Here is an 18628-nt window from a genome sequence, read left to right as displayed (position 1 = left end):
AAGCTACAACTTTAAGGGAGTCAATCTCATGTGTTTTTCAAAAATGGAAGTGGAACCTGAATTACCTTCATTTTGCAAAGTGGCTATCGGGTTTATTGCTTAAATTCCATCAAGGAAATAATCCCATTTCACTCATTGTAACATTTGTCCTTAGGGAAACAGGGCAGATTCCAAGTTCTGATAACCTCAGTGTGCTTCTCTAATTTAAAGCCATGTGGAGGGGCTCCATCCCCAATTCCTGGGTCAAGGTGAATTAACCCCACTTTGGAGCACTGGTAACTTATTTGCAAAGATTACTGTTACCATTTCAAAATGTGTACACTACCTAAGTTTTCTTTTGAGAAAAACTATTCACCTTAAAAAAACAAAACAAAACAAACTGCCTGGACAAAAACAGTTCTGGTTTGACGAATCATTGTTTCTTCAAATGATGGGTGTTATGCAAGGTGGACCCTTGATGTGCCAACATTGCACTGTGGATACACATCAATGTTTACAAGCTGTCAGAACAGAAGGTGCTGTATATAGAAATGTTGCTTTGAAGCAGTATTTGCAAAACATGCAAACTTCTGTATCTGTATTCAGGAAAAAAAAAATCTCATCTTCCTGCCTTCTAAGATAAACCTTGTATGCAAGTCCCCTTTGCTTATTAAAATTGCCATCTATGAACCTGAGGCATCCTGCCTCTTTCTTCTTCAGTCTCTCCCTGCCCTCTGGGTACAGCTGCTGTTTCAGATTTCACCAGAGAAATTCAGGGGCATTATAAACCAACAGCATCCCATGCCATCCCCCTGGAAGGAATTCACTAAGATTTTCATTGTCTGTTCACTACACTTGAGTGCAAAGAGTTAACATTTGTTAATATTTCTGAACTTGATTATTTCAATGGATATTTTTCGCATTTAAGGGGGAAAAGGGGTTTTTAATTAAAAAAAAAATTGTTTCCTAACCATCACAGCTTGCCCCTAAAGGACTATAATCTTCTTCAGGTCTGGATGGTTCCTATACTTCTCATGAAATAGTGTGTTTTACCTCTATCATTGTTTTTGTATTTCCTTCATCAAGCTGAAAGCTATTTGAGGCAAGATTTGTCTTATTCATATTTGTGTGATCTGTAATACTTAGCAAGTGGTAGGAACCCTAGAAATGTGCATGGAGATGAATTTAATGTAATTATTTGGCATAAATGATAGGAATTATACTGTCTTACAGAACTGGCGCAAAATATCCAAAATTGCATTCATTGTATCATTCACATTTCTGAATTAAAAGCCTGTTCATTGCCCTCCATTTTTTTTTAATGTTTTTATTTCTGAGAGAGAGAAGGAGAGCATGAGCAGGGAGGGGCACCTGAAGTAAACTCCAAACTGATAACAGAGAGCCAGATGTGGGGCTCAAATCCACAAACTCTGAGATCATGACCTGAGCTGAAGTCAGACACTTAACCAACTGACCACCCAGGCACCCCTTGCCCTGCATTTTTAATGGCAAAGGTCATCCACATTCTCCCAGATACCTATCACTCTCCCCAATTCTCCCCAACAGCCCCTAGTTGTTTTGTTTTTACTGGTGCATCTTCCCCTCTCGCTCATTTCCTCTGTCCTGCTGCAGGATTATTTTTTCCTAACCGGCTCTGTGGAAGACCCTAATTTGTCTTAGTCCTCTCTGGTGAACCCTTCTCACCACCACCAAGGAAGCCTTCCTCGTACAGGTGAGACTTTAGTTTCTTCCTCAAAACTTCAAAGCACTCTCACTTACCCAAAACCCAAATGGCTTCTCCAAGGCCCTCTAGTCTGATTTAGCTGGGCTCTAATTTCCAGTTAATCATCATTACAAGCCATGCCCTCCAAACAGACCCTTCATGATTCTATGTCCTTCCCCAGACATGTCCCTACAATTTCAAATGAAGCTGATTTATGTAGAGTCAAGTTTAACAGAGTGAAAGGAAGATACCTGAAACTTCTCCAGCTATTAGTAGTCACGCATTTCTTTAGCTGACAGAGTACAGAAGAACTAAAGCCGGAAGCCTAGACACTCAACATTTCCCCTGTGCTATACATCATGCAGGTATCTAACTCCTGGAAAACACAACTATGATTATACATTTTGACTCTGTGAGGGCAGGGATTCTGGTCTATTATGTTCCCTCATCTGCCAAGTTCTTAGAACAGTGCCTGCCACATAGTAGAAACTACATAAATACCTGTTACATGAGGGCAAAGGTCATGAAGCATATTGTATATGGAAGAAATTGAGGTCAAGATGCATTTAATGTGTGCCCACTCTGTAGCTGGCAGTGAATGAGCCCTGGAGACAGCCAAAGGCATAGGGAAACCATGTCTCATTCTTGGGGAGCTTTGACTTCATGAAAGGAGACCAGCATAGAGTAATTATTTGGAGTAACTCAAGTGGGGAATCCTTGATGTTAGGCCTCTGTTTACTCAACCATCAAGGAAGAAATCCTCTCAATCTCCTATGGTCCCTGGTGTCTTGTCTTAAACATGTGGTTTCTATTTCCCAGATGAATGTCCCTACAGGCCTGGGCTGTGCCCTCTCATCTTTATATTCCCTACAGTACCTAGTAGAATACCTTGTAATTAGTTGTTGCTATTAACTGGTTTTGTCATTAAACTGACTGGGCCACAACTGTGTAATTTTTAAAACAAAAAATTAGAGATAAAGAGTATCTCTGATAATTCTCTTAAGAAAAGGGTACCCCTTTTCTAAAGAAATCCTTTGAGGTGAGGCAGCACAGAACACAACAGGCAGAGAAGCTTTCACATTCAGATAATAACTCCTGTTTTGAGCAGTTTCTTAGTAACTTTGAGCCTTGGCTACCTTATACGTAGTACTAGAATAATCATACCTAGCTCACAGCATTAAGAGAACATCAGCAGATAATGAACATGAAATTGCTCTCTAGGTATGAAGAACATTCACTAACATTAGTGAATATTATGACCACTATGTGGCTGGCTACAAATCCACTTTGCATCTTCACTGCCTTCTTTCCTAACCTAGTCAATCAAGTAGAGTGTGGAAACATGGTCTTTTGTCTCTTTACCTCCTTAGATTTAAACTATTGGCTGTCTCACATCTAGAATTTAAAATGTGGCTAAAAAAATCGAGATTATTGGAAATATCTGTTGATTAATATGACAAAATAATTCAAGAAAGTTAGGAAAATAGATTAAAAGTCATACATACTTTTGGTTCATCTCATTCAGAAAAAAAAAAAAAAGACATGTCAAAAAATAAGGAAATTATCCAAAGAAAACAAAAGTTTACAAAGACATTTATTGCAAAATTAATTTACAACAATGGAAAATCATGACTTTCATAGCCAGCTCTGTAAAACCACAAGTTATGTAACAGATTCTTTAGCTCACCCCCAATATTTGGATTCAGTAGATTTGGTTCAACACCTAGAAATGTGCATTGAGCAACAATGGCTTAAGCAACAGTATGGGACAATTATTAAATGGACATTTTTAAAATGATAATGTAGCACATGGAAAACCACTAATTGTAATTACTTACAGAATTTAAAAATCTGTATTCATTCAGAACCAAGCAATACGTGGATTTGAGATTTTATGCATCTTTCATTAAAAAAACAGCTAAAAGCAGTGGTTTCTGCCTTTCCCATAAAGACTTCTAATTAGTGTAGTGAGTAAATACTTACTGGGCTTTAGCAAAATAGGTTAGATTTGTCAGTAGATAAGAGGACAAAACACAATACAGATCATGCCATTAACCTCTGAAAGAACAAAGGGACAACTACAGCAACTGTTACCAGAAATTTAGAACCCAGAAATGTTGGCATCTTGACAATTTAGTGTGCAGATATTACAGTCACATGCATGTAAGACCACTGTGGCTCTCCCAGAACCATTCAAAAGATTAAGGAACTTTGACTTTAACATTCACTGGTGTTGCTAGATTTTAATCCTTTTGCACCTTTAACTGCAATGTATTCTCTACACTGCAGTTAAGATGAATCCAGAAGTTTGGGGCACCTGGGTGGCTCAGCTGGTAAGCGTCAGACTCTTGATTTTGGCTCAGGTCATGATCTCGTGGTTTGTGAGTTTCGAGCCCTGCATTGTGCTCTGCACTTACAGTGCCGAGCCCGTTTGGGATTCTGTCTTTCCCTCTCACTCTGCTCCCCACCCACCCCTCTTTCTCTCAAAAATAAATAAATATGCTTAAAAACAAAAAAAAGGATGAATCAACAAGTTTGCTAATTTATAAAATAGTGAGTGTTTAGTAGTCTCCTACTACTTTGGATCCCAATCTCAGTAGTTAATCTCGGGCAATATAAGTATTTAATAGATGAGTACTTTTTCCCCATGCCTCTTCATTTCCCTGGGAATCTGTGTCACGCTTATATGTCCCATTGAAGTGGGAATTGGTGGATGCTGGAATCACTACCAGGTTGAATAAAATCAGCTGTGACTTAAGAGATTCAAGCCAAAGTAGATCTTCTCTATTTTCACGTTACCACCTCTAATTCTTACTTTATTGAGAGCAAACCTAGCCATGAAATGCCTTAGATATAGTGGAGCACACTAATAGCTTTCTTCTCAGAACTGACAAAAAGGAACAATTTAGTAAGTTGTGATATCTAGAAGCAGAAAACTCTTAGCCATGATCTGGCCAACACAACCAGAGCTAAGGGTAAAGTCCCACCAAAGGCACTATTTATGCCAGAGCTGGGATGTAGGAATTTGGATGGTATTAAAAACCTACTCTTTCATCCCATACCAGCAACCATGCTATACACAGTTGGTTCAGGAACTAACTTCTGATAACTATTGAAATGGTCAGACCAGAACATAATCTTAGGCCTTCCAGGGATCTTTTAAAAGAACTGAGCCACACCAAACTAACCTAAAAACAGCAATAAATATAAATGTACATAGATTTAAAAAAAAAAAACAAACATTTGGTACAAATGTTTTAGCAGTTCTACCATGCTTCTGATTTCATTTGGGCAGAGAATGTCCCTGCATTGTTTTGCAGAATATTAACTCATATTTTGAGTATATGGGTTTTTCTCCAGTGAACTTCCCTTTCTCCCCTTATAGGCCTCTTCCCGTGCCAGAGCCATTTTCGGCCCAACTCAGGTGAAATTTTAGTTCGGGAGGGGCACATGTCATTCCACCCAGGGTGGACTTGGTGTTGTAGCTCCAGCAATGGCCATTCTTAATTTGGGGCAAGTCCAAAGAACCAGACTGTTTCCTAAAGTGTTGGAGGGTCATAAGGATGTTGGAGGGTCATAAGGAGTCAAGTCCAGGTGACCAGTGTAACTCAGACCTCCAAGAACCCACAAGATCAGCCCTCAGGCAGTTCTGGATCATGCATCTTACACTGGCTCCCCTGAGTGGCAAACCAAATTGAACAATCAAATTCATCTCCCACTGTCACCTTCTCCTATACCTCTTGTCCTTGGGCCCAGTGTTCCTTCCTGAGTTTGGGTCAGTACTTACCTGGCTTCTGAGTGATTGAAAACTTCATGATTAACAGGACAATGCTGAATGTGTGCAGACAAGCCATCTCCAAGAGTAATATCATGCTGAAGCAATTTTGGAGGAGTGGGTTTTATCACGGAGGGAGTCAAGATGGAGGAGCCTGTTCACAGTTTTATACCAAAGATCACGTGGCACTTGTTGAACTCCTCCTAAACTAGTGCTTTACAGAAACTGGAGCAGATGGAAAGCATCACCATGAACACACTGAAGAAATCCCATGCCTGTGATTAACCTTACCTGTTCCCCCTCTTGCCTCTCACCTCACCTGTACCTCTCACCTCAGATCGGAAGGCTCTTTCACACGTGGTACTCATTTGATCCCACAACAATTAAGGAACATCACGCTGGGATAACTGCCAAGTTATCCCATTACAGCAGAGAAAACACTACCTCTAGAAGGTTCCCACTTCGGCCATAAAGAAAGCCCTTCTCAGATTAGTCCTATTGTGCATCACCCGCCCCCCCATTGCCCATCTAGGCTTTTCTGTATGTATCTTTTTATACATAACTTATTCTTCCAATTCTTAAATACTTAGATTCCTCATAATGTGCTACCCTCTTGCCTTCCTTACAAGCAGCCTTCCTGGTGCCACAGACATTAGTGAAACCTTCACCACAGAAATTTACTCATTCTCTCCCAAGGTCTCCATTGTCTAACCCAACCCAGTGCTGTCCAATAGAACATAACAAGGAAGCCACATACACAATTTAAAATTTTTCTGCTGGCGAGGATGTGGAGAAATGGGAACCCTCTTGCACTGTTGGTGGGAATGCAAACTGGTACAGCTACTCTGGAAAATGGTGTGGAGGTTCCTCAAAATATTAAAAATAGAACTACCCTATGACCCAGCAATAGCACTACAAGGAATTTATCCAAGGATACAGGAGTGCTGATTTATAGGGGCACATGTATCCCAATGTTTATAGCAGCGCTTTCAACAATAGCCAAATTATGGAAAGAGCCTAAATGTCCATCAACTGATAATTGGATAAAGAAGATGTAGCTTATATACACAATGGAATACTACTTGGCAACGAGAAAGAATGAAATCCTGCCATTTGCAGCAACGTGGATGGAACTGGAGGGTATTATGCTAAGTGAAATAAGTCAGTCAGAGAAAGAAGATATCATATGTTTTCACTCATATGTGGAACTTGAGAAACTTAACAGAAGACTATGGGGGAAGGGGAGGGGAAAAAATAGTTACAGAGAGGGAGGGAGGCAAACCACAAGAGACTCTTAAATACAGAGAACACACTGAGGGTGGATGGGGGGGTAGGGGAGAGGAGAAAATGGGTGATGGGCATTGAGGAGGGCACTTGTTGGGATGAGCACTGGGTGTTGTATGTAAGTGATGAATCACGGGAATCTACCTCTAATATCAAGAGCACACTGTATACACTGTATGTTAGCTAACTTGATAATAAATTATATTTTAAAAAATAAAAAAATAAAATATTTCTAGTAACTGCATTTTTAAAAGTAAAAAGGAATATGTGAATATAATTTTTAAATGTGGTAAAATGTACATACCTTTCACATTTTAACCATATTTAAGTGTACAATTCAGAGGCATTAAGTATATTCACAATGCTGTGCAAATGTCACCACTCTCCATTTCCAGAACATTGTCATTATCCCAAACAGAAATTGCATACCCATTAAGCAATAATTCCTCAATACCTCCAGCCCCAGGTAACCTCTATTGTACTTTCTGCCTCTATGAATTTGCCTATTCTAAGTACCTCATATAAGAGGAATCAAACAATGTTTGTGCTTTTGTGACTGGCTTATTTCATCTATTTCACTGCCCAGGTTCATCTGTGTTGTAACACGTATTGAAATTTCATTCCTGGGGTGTCTTGGTGGCTCAGTCAATTAAATGTCTGATTCCCACACAGGTCATGATCTCACAGTTTGTGAGTTCCAGCTCTGCATTGATCTCTCTGCTGTCAGCACAGAGCCTGCTTTGAATCCTCTGTCTCCCTCTCTCTCTGCTCCTCTTCTGCTGGTGCTCTCTCTCTCTCTCTCTCTCTCTCTCTCTCTCTCAAAAATAAATAAATATTTTTAAAATATTAAAAAGAAAAAGATTGTTAATTTTTTTTCATTCCTTTTTAAGGCTGAATAATATTCACATATTCATACATATATTGTTTTGTTTATGGATTCATCTGTTGGTAGATATTTAGGTTTGACCAACTTTTAACTGTTATCAATAATGCTGTTATGAACAGTGGTGTACAAGTATCTGTTTGAATCCCTGTTTTCAATCCTTTGGGTATATACCAAAATTAGTGAAACTAACTCTAAACATATACTTTACTTAGACCAATATATCCAAAATAGGACCATTTCAACATGTAATCAGTAGAGAAAAATGAGATCTTTTATAATCTTCTTTTCTATGAGGTCAAAATCCAGTTCAGATGATAAATTTTCACCAAAATTCATCTGTATTTAGATTTCCCAAAATTTATAGTTGAAAAAGTAGATTTACATATCCATGTTGTTCCAGATATAGTTTAGGACATGCAAATTAATTAAAATTAAACAGAATTTAAAATTCAGTTCCTCAGTCACATTTCATTACCCTTCCATACTGAACAGGGCAGATCCAAACAACAGGGTAGAAACACTTCTCTCTGCCCCTGCATCTGCTCCATCCAACCTTCTCAGCCTGCCTCCCACTCTTCCTCAGCATGTATTCTAGGTGGACAGATTCTGAGCTTTAATTTAAAATTTTTTAATGGTTATTTATTTTTGAGAGAGAGAGAGAGAGAGAGAGAGAGAGAGAGAGAGAGAGAATGACGGAGCGTGAGTGAGGGAGGGGCAGAGAGAGAGGGAGACACAGAATCCGAAGCAGGCTCCAGGCTCTGAGCTGTCAGCACAGAGCTTGACACAGGGCTTGAACTCACGAACCATGAGATCATGACCTGAGCTGAAGTCAGACGCTCAACTGACTGAGCCACCCAGGCACCCCCTGAGCATTTACTCAAGAAATATTTATTGAGCACTGACAATGTGCTAAGCATTGTGCTAACCACAGGACATGGTAAGAAATAAAACCATGTCTGCACAGAGCCCAAAACAGGTGGGGCCAGCAGATAAAAAACAAATCATTTCCCAAATAAATATATGTTATAAATTGTTATAAGCCCTATGAGGAAAAAATGGTTCCATGACAGTACAGGCAGATATCAAAGAGATAATCACACAAATAACAATATATTACAAATTTTGTTAAGTGCACTGGCCAAAAAGATCTGATGAGAGTTATAACAGTGGGCTTTATTTAGAAGGGGAACTTCTCAGAGGAAGCAACTTGAAGCTGAGATGGAAGAACAGATGAGCTAGGGAAAGGGGTATAGACAGGGGCCAGGGTAGTGAGGTGACCAGGCAGAGGGGACAGCATGTGTAAAAGGCCAGGGTAAGAAAAAGTCTCATCTCTGAGAAACAAGGAGATGAAGAGTATGGTACAAGTACAGACAGTGGTGTCCCAGGAGGATGGGCAGGTAAGCAGGACCCAGTTCATGCAGGGCTTCACATCATGGTAAGGATTTGGGATTTAGTACCAAGTGCAATGGGAACACTATTAAAGAGTGCTTAATGATATTGGGTTGGCTTTTTTTTTTTTTTTTTTAAGGCCATTCTGGCTGCTTGGTGAAGAAAGTCCTGACTCTTCAACTTGGAGCCTAAAGGGGCCTCCTTTCCTTCTGCATTTTGACCTACACTGCTTGGTAAAAACTCATCCATAATTCTTGCCTGTATTTAGCTATTGTCACTTTATGTGCTGCCTTCCTTTACTGTTATTCATACACTGGACTCAATAATACGCTTAAGCCAACTGTGATCCTTTCCAGCAGGCAGGAAGAGCTTCTCACTCATCTTTGTGTACCCACAGCATGCAGCATGGAGCAGATATACTCAGCCAATCTTTTAAATCAGATTGAGTTAAAAGTCTGATCATAGTTTGCTACTTTCTACCCACAAAAAGCATTCTGTGACCTAATTAACTCTGTCTTTGATCCAACTTTTCTGTACTCTGCTTGTCACAAAGACTGAAGTCCCTGAACAAGACCTGGGCAGCCTTCCAGCATCCCCACTGGCAATACTTAATTACAAAAAGGAGTTTTGTTTCAGGTCAAGCTAGGGTTGCAAAAAGCATCGGCCCATATGTGACCCCGGTATTTCAGAACTTCAAGGAACTCTCCTTCCAGAACCCTTCAAAGTTCATAGAAAACTATGCACTTAACAGAGTTCTCAAGAAACACAAACCCATCTCCAAGAGGTGTTTGCACTTGGCTAGATGCACCATCTTTAGCTAAGGACTCTCAAAGCGTTGGATTCCTTTCCACCTTACACTTATTGTGGATTGAAACTTCATAACCTGGGGGAAGGAAATGTGGACAGGGACCAAACTCTAATTTACAAACTTGTGATCTTGGCCGGATTAATCTCTGAGCCTGTTCTGACATCTGAAAAGAGTGATAATACCTATTCCTACAGACTGGTTAGCAGAATTAAAAAGAGAAGTGAAAATATCTAGCCAGCAGTTTGCGATCAAACTGCTTTCTGTGCCTTTAAGTGTTTCGGGGGTGGGGGTGGGGGGCAGTGAGGGAGTGACCTTTGCCGCCAATAGAAAAGCCACTAGGTTTCCTCTTTTCCTTCCCGGTGAATAAGACGTTATGGAAGATAAATCAGACGGCGGCGGAGGGAGCGCATTTATGAAATAATCCAAGAGAAATATTTTCAATATCTCAATTTATGAGGATACAACAATTAAATACAATTTTAACCTCGACAGAAGCAGCCTTTTGTTATACCTCTCTCACGGCAGAGGACACAAGTTAACGAAGTCTATACAGCACAAGGCTAATTCACAGATTATTAAAAAATGACCAAAAGATGAGTAACGATTTAAAGCTTCTCTCTAGAGGCTTTTCCCAGCACCAGCCTTGGGCTGAGCTGCCCAGACACACTTTTTTTTTTTTTTTTTTTTTTTTTTTTTTTGCTGCCTCATCTCCCCCTTTTATCCCGCCCACGTAGTTGCACCCAGTCGCGCGTCTCCGGACTGAGAACGTAATACGCGCCCATCTGGAAGCTCTGGGCTGGATGTGAGGGGCGTGGGGACCCCTGGAGTCAAAGCCACTTTCCATTCTTCTCCCAAGGCCCGGGCCACCCTCCGATCTCTCCGATCTCGGCAGTCCGGACCGCACGACTCTCCGCTCCTTCGCTCAGCGCCTCCCCCACCCTAAGTCCCCGGCCGGGTCAGTGCTGGGACGAGGCCGGTCAATGCCCGGGAATAACCCAGCCCGGGCGCGAGCTCGGGGCGGGGCAGGGGCGAGCGCGCGCCTGGCGAGGCCCCGCCCTATCGCCAGATGCGGCGCCGTTGGTGCGCGGTGATTGGCGGGTGCGGCCGCGGGATGAATGGGGTGACCGCGGTGGGGGAGCGGGGCGGGGACGCGGAGAGCGCCGGGCGGGGGAGAGCGGTCGAGGGGCGCGCGCCGAAGGCGGCACCGCCCTTGTGCCGCGGGCGGCTAACGGTCCCCAAAGCGTGCGAGTGGAGGAGGGGACCCGCTGGGCGGGTTCTGGTCCCCGGGCTGGGCCTGCGAGTGGGGGCTCGGGAGCGATGGGGGCCCCAGAGGAGCTGCGGTTCTGACTAGGAGTGTGGGGGTGGGGAAAGGAAAAGCCGCGCCTGCTGCTCAGGCCACTGGCAAAGGGCGTCCCCGCCCCTGAGAATCCTTCCCGGGTGCTCCAAGCACCTTGTGCAAAAGAGGGCCTCGCTCACCGGAGTAAGAGCTATGATTGGAATCCATGTCTGGACATCCCTGTCTGGACACGCAGCTTTTTTCCATTCCTACACCGGTACCCTTTTTTGACTTCATATTTTACATTCGGTCACTCCACAAGTATCTATTTTGTGCATACTTTATGCTTGGCACACCCCACTAGGCAAAGTAGACTTGTTTCGCACATCCTGAAGTTTAAAGGCTAATTAGTAAGGTAGTGATAAAAATAACCAGAACAATTACGGATTGTGCAAAGTGCTAAGAACTAAGTATTGACTAGTGGCCAAGAGAGCCGAAATGAAAAGAGGGGACTCTTTTCACCCGGGGTAATAGGAAAGACCTATCTGACAAGGCGACTTCTAAGTCGAGCAGTTTTAAGGAGAGAGCGTAGCCTTCCCAAAGGCCTTGCTGCTTCACTCCCTTTTTCTCATCTTCTGCAACATCTGAATTTTCATGGCACTTTTTCTGCACTTCTAAAGATACATCACTTTTCACCAAGTATTGTGGTTTCGTTATCTCAATTCCTGGCACATACCAGGTCCCCAAAGAATATTCAGTAAATATATACTCAGCATCCACTGATTCCAGATATGCTGTGAGGTGAGGTGCCCAAAGTAATTTAAAAAGTGGACTGAGCATTCATAACTGCTTCCTGAATATTAATTTTGTATTTTTATACCTGTCCTGTACATCCACCGTGGCACCCTTTATCCTTGGCCTTTGGGATTTTTCTTGATTACTTAACCACAAATTTACCAGGCTTTCACACTTTCAGAGCTTAATTGGCTCATCCAATAAACTAATTAGGCCTATCTATTAGTGAATGAAAGTACAGTGGATCATTCTTCTTATAGAATGTGTTTGTTTTCTGTGTTTTATTAGTAACGTGCAATGCCTTAACTCAAAGTAATAAATGAAAATTTAAAGCACTTGACTAGCCCCCTGCATTCAGAAGTGTTTACTGACGTTGGGCTGGGAATGTAGTTCCCTTCACCGTAAGCCCTCTTCCCTGGCGCAGTCAGTACCTTGATTTGTTTCCAAAGTGGCCTGCCTTGATCTCTACCTCCTTCTACTGCAATTTGGCAACCTATTGCCATATGTGTAAATGTTTTTCTGAGATAGGAGAAAAACCATTTTGGGAAAGGCAAATTTCTTGTAACTAAAATATTGACATAGTTATCAAAATACTAGGCATTCCTTGACTGTTCTGACATGTAGATAAACTTTACTGCAATTATTCTGTCTCTGATTCTGTTTTAAAAAGTAAAACTATTGATTTTCTTTGCATCAGTTATCTATTGCTTTGTAACAAATTATCCCAAAACAGTGGCTTAAAACAACATTCTTTTCTCTCAAAGTTTCTGTAGGTGAAGAATTTGGGCATTGCTTACTTAGCTGGGTTTTATGTTTCAGGGTTTCTCACAGACTGTAGTCAAGATCTCCACTAGGCCTGTAGTCATCTTAAGGCTTTGATGAGGAGGCACTTCCAAGTTCACTCATGTGGTCATTGGCAGGATTCAGTTCCTTGTGTGCTGTCATACTGAGGACCTCTGTTCCTAGCCAGAAGCCATACTTAGTTTCTTGTCCTGTGAGCATCTCCAATGTGGCACCTTGCTTCACCAAAGTATGCAATCCAGGAGCACCTGGGTGGCTCAGTCAGTCAAGTGTCTACCTTCGTCTCAGGTCACCATCTCATGGTTGGTGGGTTTGAGCCCAAGGTGGGGCTCTGTGCTGACAGATCAGAGCCTGGAGTTTGCTTCAGATTCTGTCTCTCCCTCTCTCTCTGCCCCTTTCCTGCTCATGCTCACGTGTTCTCTCTCTCAAAAATAAATAAACATTTTTTTTAAGTATGTAATCCAAAAAACTAGATAGAGAATGCCAGTAAGATAGCAGTCAGTTCTTTTCTAACCTAATCTTGAAAGGCCATTCCATCATTTTTGCCATGTTCTTTCTGTCTGTTAGGAGCAAGTAAGTCACTAGGTCCAGTCCAGGTGCCAAAGATCTTTGGGAGCACTTTCAGAAGTTGCTAATCATATTATCAGAGCACATTAAACTGATGATAGAAACTTGGGGCTCCAAAAGTCTTTCCTGTGTAATGTGAAACAGCTTACCATGTCTCATTTGCTGTTTTCATTATCAAGAATGCAAATGGTCTTTTGAGAATCTCGTTTAGTAAACATTTATTGAATGCCTGCTAAATATCTGGCATAGCACAAAACTAGAGGAACAAAGATGACACATGACACATTTTCTCACCTTGAGCTGGGGAAGAGAAGTATAAGCAAATAATTGTAATGCTAATATTATAAGTCATCAAAAGAAAAAAAAGGCCTGCATAGAGTGCACTGATTATGGGGAGAATCGGAAAGAAACATTCTGTTCCAGGTCACATTCAAGGAAGTAGAAAGAATAGGAGAGGTAGAGAAATAAAAATGGTAAAAAATGAAAAGATTACATATACTTTAAGAACTATGTAGAAGTTGGGGCACCTCGGTGGCTCAGTTAGGTGAGGGTCTGGCTCTTGGTTTTGGTTCAGGCCATGATCTCGTGGTTTCATGAGGTCGAGCCCTGCATCAGGCTCTGTGCTGGCAGCTCAGAGCCTGCTTGGGATTCTCTCTCTCCCTCTCTCTATGCCCCTCCCCCATTCACCCTGTCTCTGTCTCTCTCAAAATAAATAAACTTTAAAAAAAAGTTTAAGACTATGTAGAAGTTAATCTTACTGATCAGCAAAATGCAGAAGTAATGACATACTATCGTACCTTTTATTTCTAGACCTTAAATAGCTTAAAATTGCCTCAATGTTATGCATATAGGGTATCTGACAGCTTTTTCAGTTTTATGCCTGAGTTTTATTCTATTGAGACACATCTGATAGATGCATATAGGGTATCTGACAGCTTTTTAAGTTTTATGCCTAAGTTTTATTCTATTGAGATACATCTGATAGAGTGCAGTGTGTCATTTGATCACTCGAATTAGAAGACAATCCTGCATGCTATTTAGCTGAACGAGAATTGACTTAGTGAACCTAACATTAGGACATACACATAAATTTGAAAAACAAAAATGTGCTTCACAATCAGATGCCAAGCAATAGTTTGCAAAAATAACTGAAGTGCAACACACACTTGTAGAATTTCATAACTTCACACACTTGCCACATTCACTCTTGGCAAACCGTGAATTTAAGATTGCAAAAAGAAATTGTACTACCGGTTTTGTGACATGTAAGAGCATGTCTAATATTGCAGGTGCACACAAGCCACGTCTTTTATAGCGCATATAACTAAAATATAACATGACCTAATTATGGAGAACTTGTTTCATAAATGATAGAAAAAGGCAAAGCATATGACTAATTATTGGAGAACTTGTTTCATAAATGATAGAAAAGAGCAAAGCATATTCCATTGTATATCACCAGCACCAAAATCATATAGTGCACTTTCAGAACACACTGCTTTACCAGAACACTCTGCTTTACTAGACATACTCCTTAACAACAGACACCATATGGCTATTCTTTGCCAGCTGCACATAGTTTTTGGCTAGAAGTTTGGTTATTGTCTGGTTTTGGCTACTCCCTAAAAATATTTAGCTCTTTAATATGTTATAGAATTTTAAAAAATCAATTATGAAAGTTATCTGTTGATAGCCAGCAAAGTAAAAGACATATTGAGAATCTGTCCTGGTTTAAAATCTTTAATACAGTTAAACCTTTGAAAAAGTTGAGAACTGAAACTTGAATTCAATCTTAATAATAAAAATAAATCTATAGTATGTCAGATAGTGATAAGTGCTTAAGGAGACAAATTAAGCAGAGTGAAAGAGTTCCAGAAAATGGGAGGCAGGGAGGGAGATGTTGCAAATTTAGAGAGTTTAAGGAGAATTCTCTAAAATGACATTTATAGAGATCAGAATGAAGCAAGAATATAAGCCTTGGAGATTTCTGGGTGACATTATTCTAGGCATGGCAGAAGAGTATGTGTAAAGGCCCTGAGGCAGGTCTAGTGCCAAGGAGGCTTTTGTGGGTGAAGACAAAGTAGCATTAGGTCAGAGAAATGGCCTGGTGCTAAGTCATGAAGGACCCAATAAACCATTGTAAGGGTTTTGATTTGTACTCTTACTGAGAGGAAAGGTTGATTGATGGTAAGCAGACAAGTAACATGATTTGGCTTTGGTTTAAGAGGATCCCTCAGGCTGCCGGGTTGAAAATAGACTGTAGGAGGCAAAACCACAAGTAGAGGTCCAGGCTATTGCAAAATTCTGGGCATCAGTGTATAGTGACTCAAACCAGTGGTTGTGGTAAACATGGTGAAAAGTAGTAAGATTCTGGATATATTTTGAAAACCGAGTAGACAGAATTTTGCCAATGCGTGGACGTAGGATGTGAGAGAAAGAGAGGAGCTAAACAGAATGCTAAGGTGTTTGGCTTGAGAAAACGAATGAATGGAATTGTCATTTATAAAGGAGGGATATACCATGGATTTGAGGAAAAAAATCAAGGGTTCATTTTTTGTTATTTTCAGTTTGAGATGCCTTTTAGACACCCAAGAGGAGAAGTCATTAATAGGCAGTTATGTATGTAGGTCTAGAATTCAGGGAAAAATACATTTGGGAGAAACACATTTGGGAGTCAGCAGAGTATAGATAAAATCCAAAGCCATGAAAGAGGTGATAATAACACCTAGGAAGTAAATGTATATAGAGAGGACTGAGGCTGCAGACCCCTTTTGTTGTCCACTCACTCCCGGATAGAGTACTAAAGAGTATAAAAAGAAGGGGAGAAGAAAGCTAGAGAATCCAGAAATAGTTCAAACTGTTCATTGACTCAACAGATATTTATGGACATACACTGTTTTCCAGAGGTTCTACTAGCCATTGGGAAAACAATATGGTAGACCAGACCTGGACAGTGCCTTCAAGTAGTTCACATCTGTCAAGATGAACATGCAAGGACAGGAATAGAGATAAACCCCAGTACAGTGAAGACGAGTAGCAGCAAAGTAACAATGGAAGTCTAGAAATTACTCCTTGTTCTGGGGAGGAAAGGAAACTGCCTTTAGTCTCTATCTGCTTCCCACAAAGACAAGCCAGGCCAATGGGAACCCAAGATAACAGAAAATACAAATTAGAAGATAAGAAAAAAAAGTAAGATCATAAAGAATAGGGAGAAAGAAACAGTAGGAGCCATCAGAGACTTCATAGTGATGTCCTTAACATAAACTAGCTTATACTTGGCCTATATTTTAGTCAACTGTCAAACATCCACAGGCAAACATTACTCAAAAGTCAGATATTATGTTATACAAATATCCCCTAAGTGATATAGTGTTTCATCCTTACATGAAACATGTCTCATTCATCAGAATTGCATTCTAATGAAACTTTCAATTGTATTTCTTAATTCAACTACAGATGCTATAGTAACGAACGTATTTTCCAGGATGTTAAATACTTTCTTTCTCAAGAGCAATATTGAAGTGACTTTCCCAGATGCTTGGAAGTGTGTGGTTGCAGGAGGTTTCAAACTGTTGATGAAAACTAAGAGCAGAAACTCTGCTACCAGAATTTAAAAATAAAGAAAAGCAGGAGGAGGAAGATTAAAAGGAATAAAATAATTCAGTAATCACTTCTTGGGGAGCTATCATATGGACATTGTAAAGGAAAAGGCAAGAGCTACAGGTTTTCTTGTTTGTTTTTTTACTGCACCCTACGTGGGCTTACTTTGGATATGCTGGTTATAAGGACTGGGATGGCTCCAGCAGTGTCTAGAACCTGGTTGGCCAAGAATCTGATTCTGACTCTAACTAAAACACCTTTCTTGAATGCTGGCATTGAATCCTAGGCATTCTTTTGATTTATTTTGAAAAAAAAAAAACCCACAGTTAAGTTGGGGATTCATTTCAGTTCTAGTGCTTTCCTTGAAGCTTCATCCATGAATGTGATGGTGCTGCAATCTACAGTAATTCGTACTGTGGTCATGGTAGTTTACACTGTAGGGTGTAAGATGAGGTGTGGTTGTGGGAGGGGGGGTGGAAACTCTCCTTAAATCATATATGTATTCAGAACCCTAAGTCTCTGGCTGGAGGAAGAAAGAGAACATGACTTCATTAATTTAGGATTAAGAGGAATCAATAGTCCTGGGACATGACTATAAGGGGGTGGGGGGTTGGAATTCTAGAACAGAAAATGGAAGCACCAGGGGGATGATGGTGAGGATGAGAGGGAGTAAGAATTCACTCATTCACTCACTCAAAACATATTTATTAAGCTTATATACCAGGGACTGTACTAAGATCAGCAGATAAACAATGAGCAAAATTCAACATGTTTCCCCTTCTAATGGAATTTACAACCTAAAGCAGTGATCTTTAAAGTGGGGGTACAAGCATCCCATGGATTGAGCAAGATGGTAGTCAGAAAACAACATGCATAAAATAGTATCACTTTATATTTACCTTTACCTTAAAATAAGAAAAAAAGTTTAATATTTCATGTATGACTTGACAGTTATGTGAGTCCATAATTTAAAAATAAACACAAATATTTTGGTAGTATAGGCTTAAAATACTTTATTGATAAGTGACCACAATAAAAGCAACTGTAGTGTAAAACTTGAGATTTTTGGAATACTAAGTTAAATTTGAAACTTTTAAAACCTGGAAAGACAGGACTTGGATAGGGTAATAGAGAGCTGAACAAGTTCTGGCCTTGGGCTGATAGCAGAAGTGATGAACAGGGGTGCCTGCGTGGCTCAGTCAGTTGAGCATCAGACTTTGGTTCAGGTCATGATCTCATGGTTGGTGAGTGTGAGCCCCAAGACAGGCTCTGCTCTTTACTGACAGCTCAGAGCCTGCAGCCTACTTTGGATTCTGTGTCTCCCTCTCTCTCTGCCTCTTCCCCATCTAGTGCTCTCTTTTTCAAATAAATAAACACTTACTGACAGCTCAGAGCCTGGAGCCTGCTTCGGATTCTGTGTCTCCATCTCTCTCTCTGCCCCTCCCCTGCTCATGCTCTGTCTCTCCTGTCAAAAATAAATAAACATTAAAAAAATAATAAATAAATATTTAAAAACAAAAAGAAAAAGAGTGAAGAACAGAGGAAATTCCTTCACTAAACTCTTTGAGGCTTTTCACAGGTCCTTTATCAGAAATCTCTTAATCTGTGTATCTTGGTTTCCATTGTAGCATTTACCACTGCACGGTAGTTGTTTCCTGACTGTATCACTTTACAGGCACCAGGGGTCCTTGAAGTTTTTTATTCCTAAAACCTAGGGTCGTATCTAACAAACTGAAACCATTCAG

This window comes from Prionailurus viverrinus, chromosome B2 (genome assembly GCF_022837055.1).
Source record: "Prionailurus viverrinus isolate Anna chromosome B2, UM_Priviv_1.0, whole genome shotgun sequence".
Taxonomy (NCBI): Eukaryota; Metazoa; Chordata; class Mammalia; order Carnivora; family Felidae; genus Prionailurus; species Prionailurus viverrinus.
The sequence above is the reverse complement of the archived record's forward strand: the minus strand, read 5'-3'. Positions refer to the sequence as shown.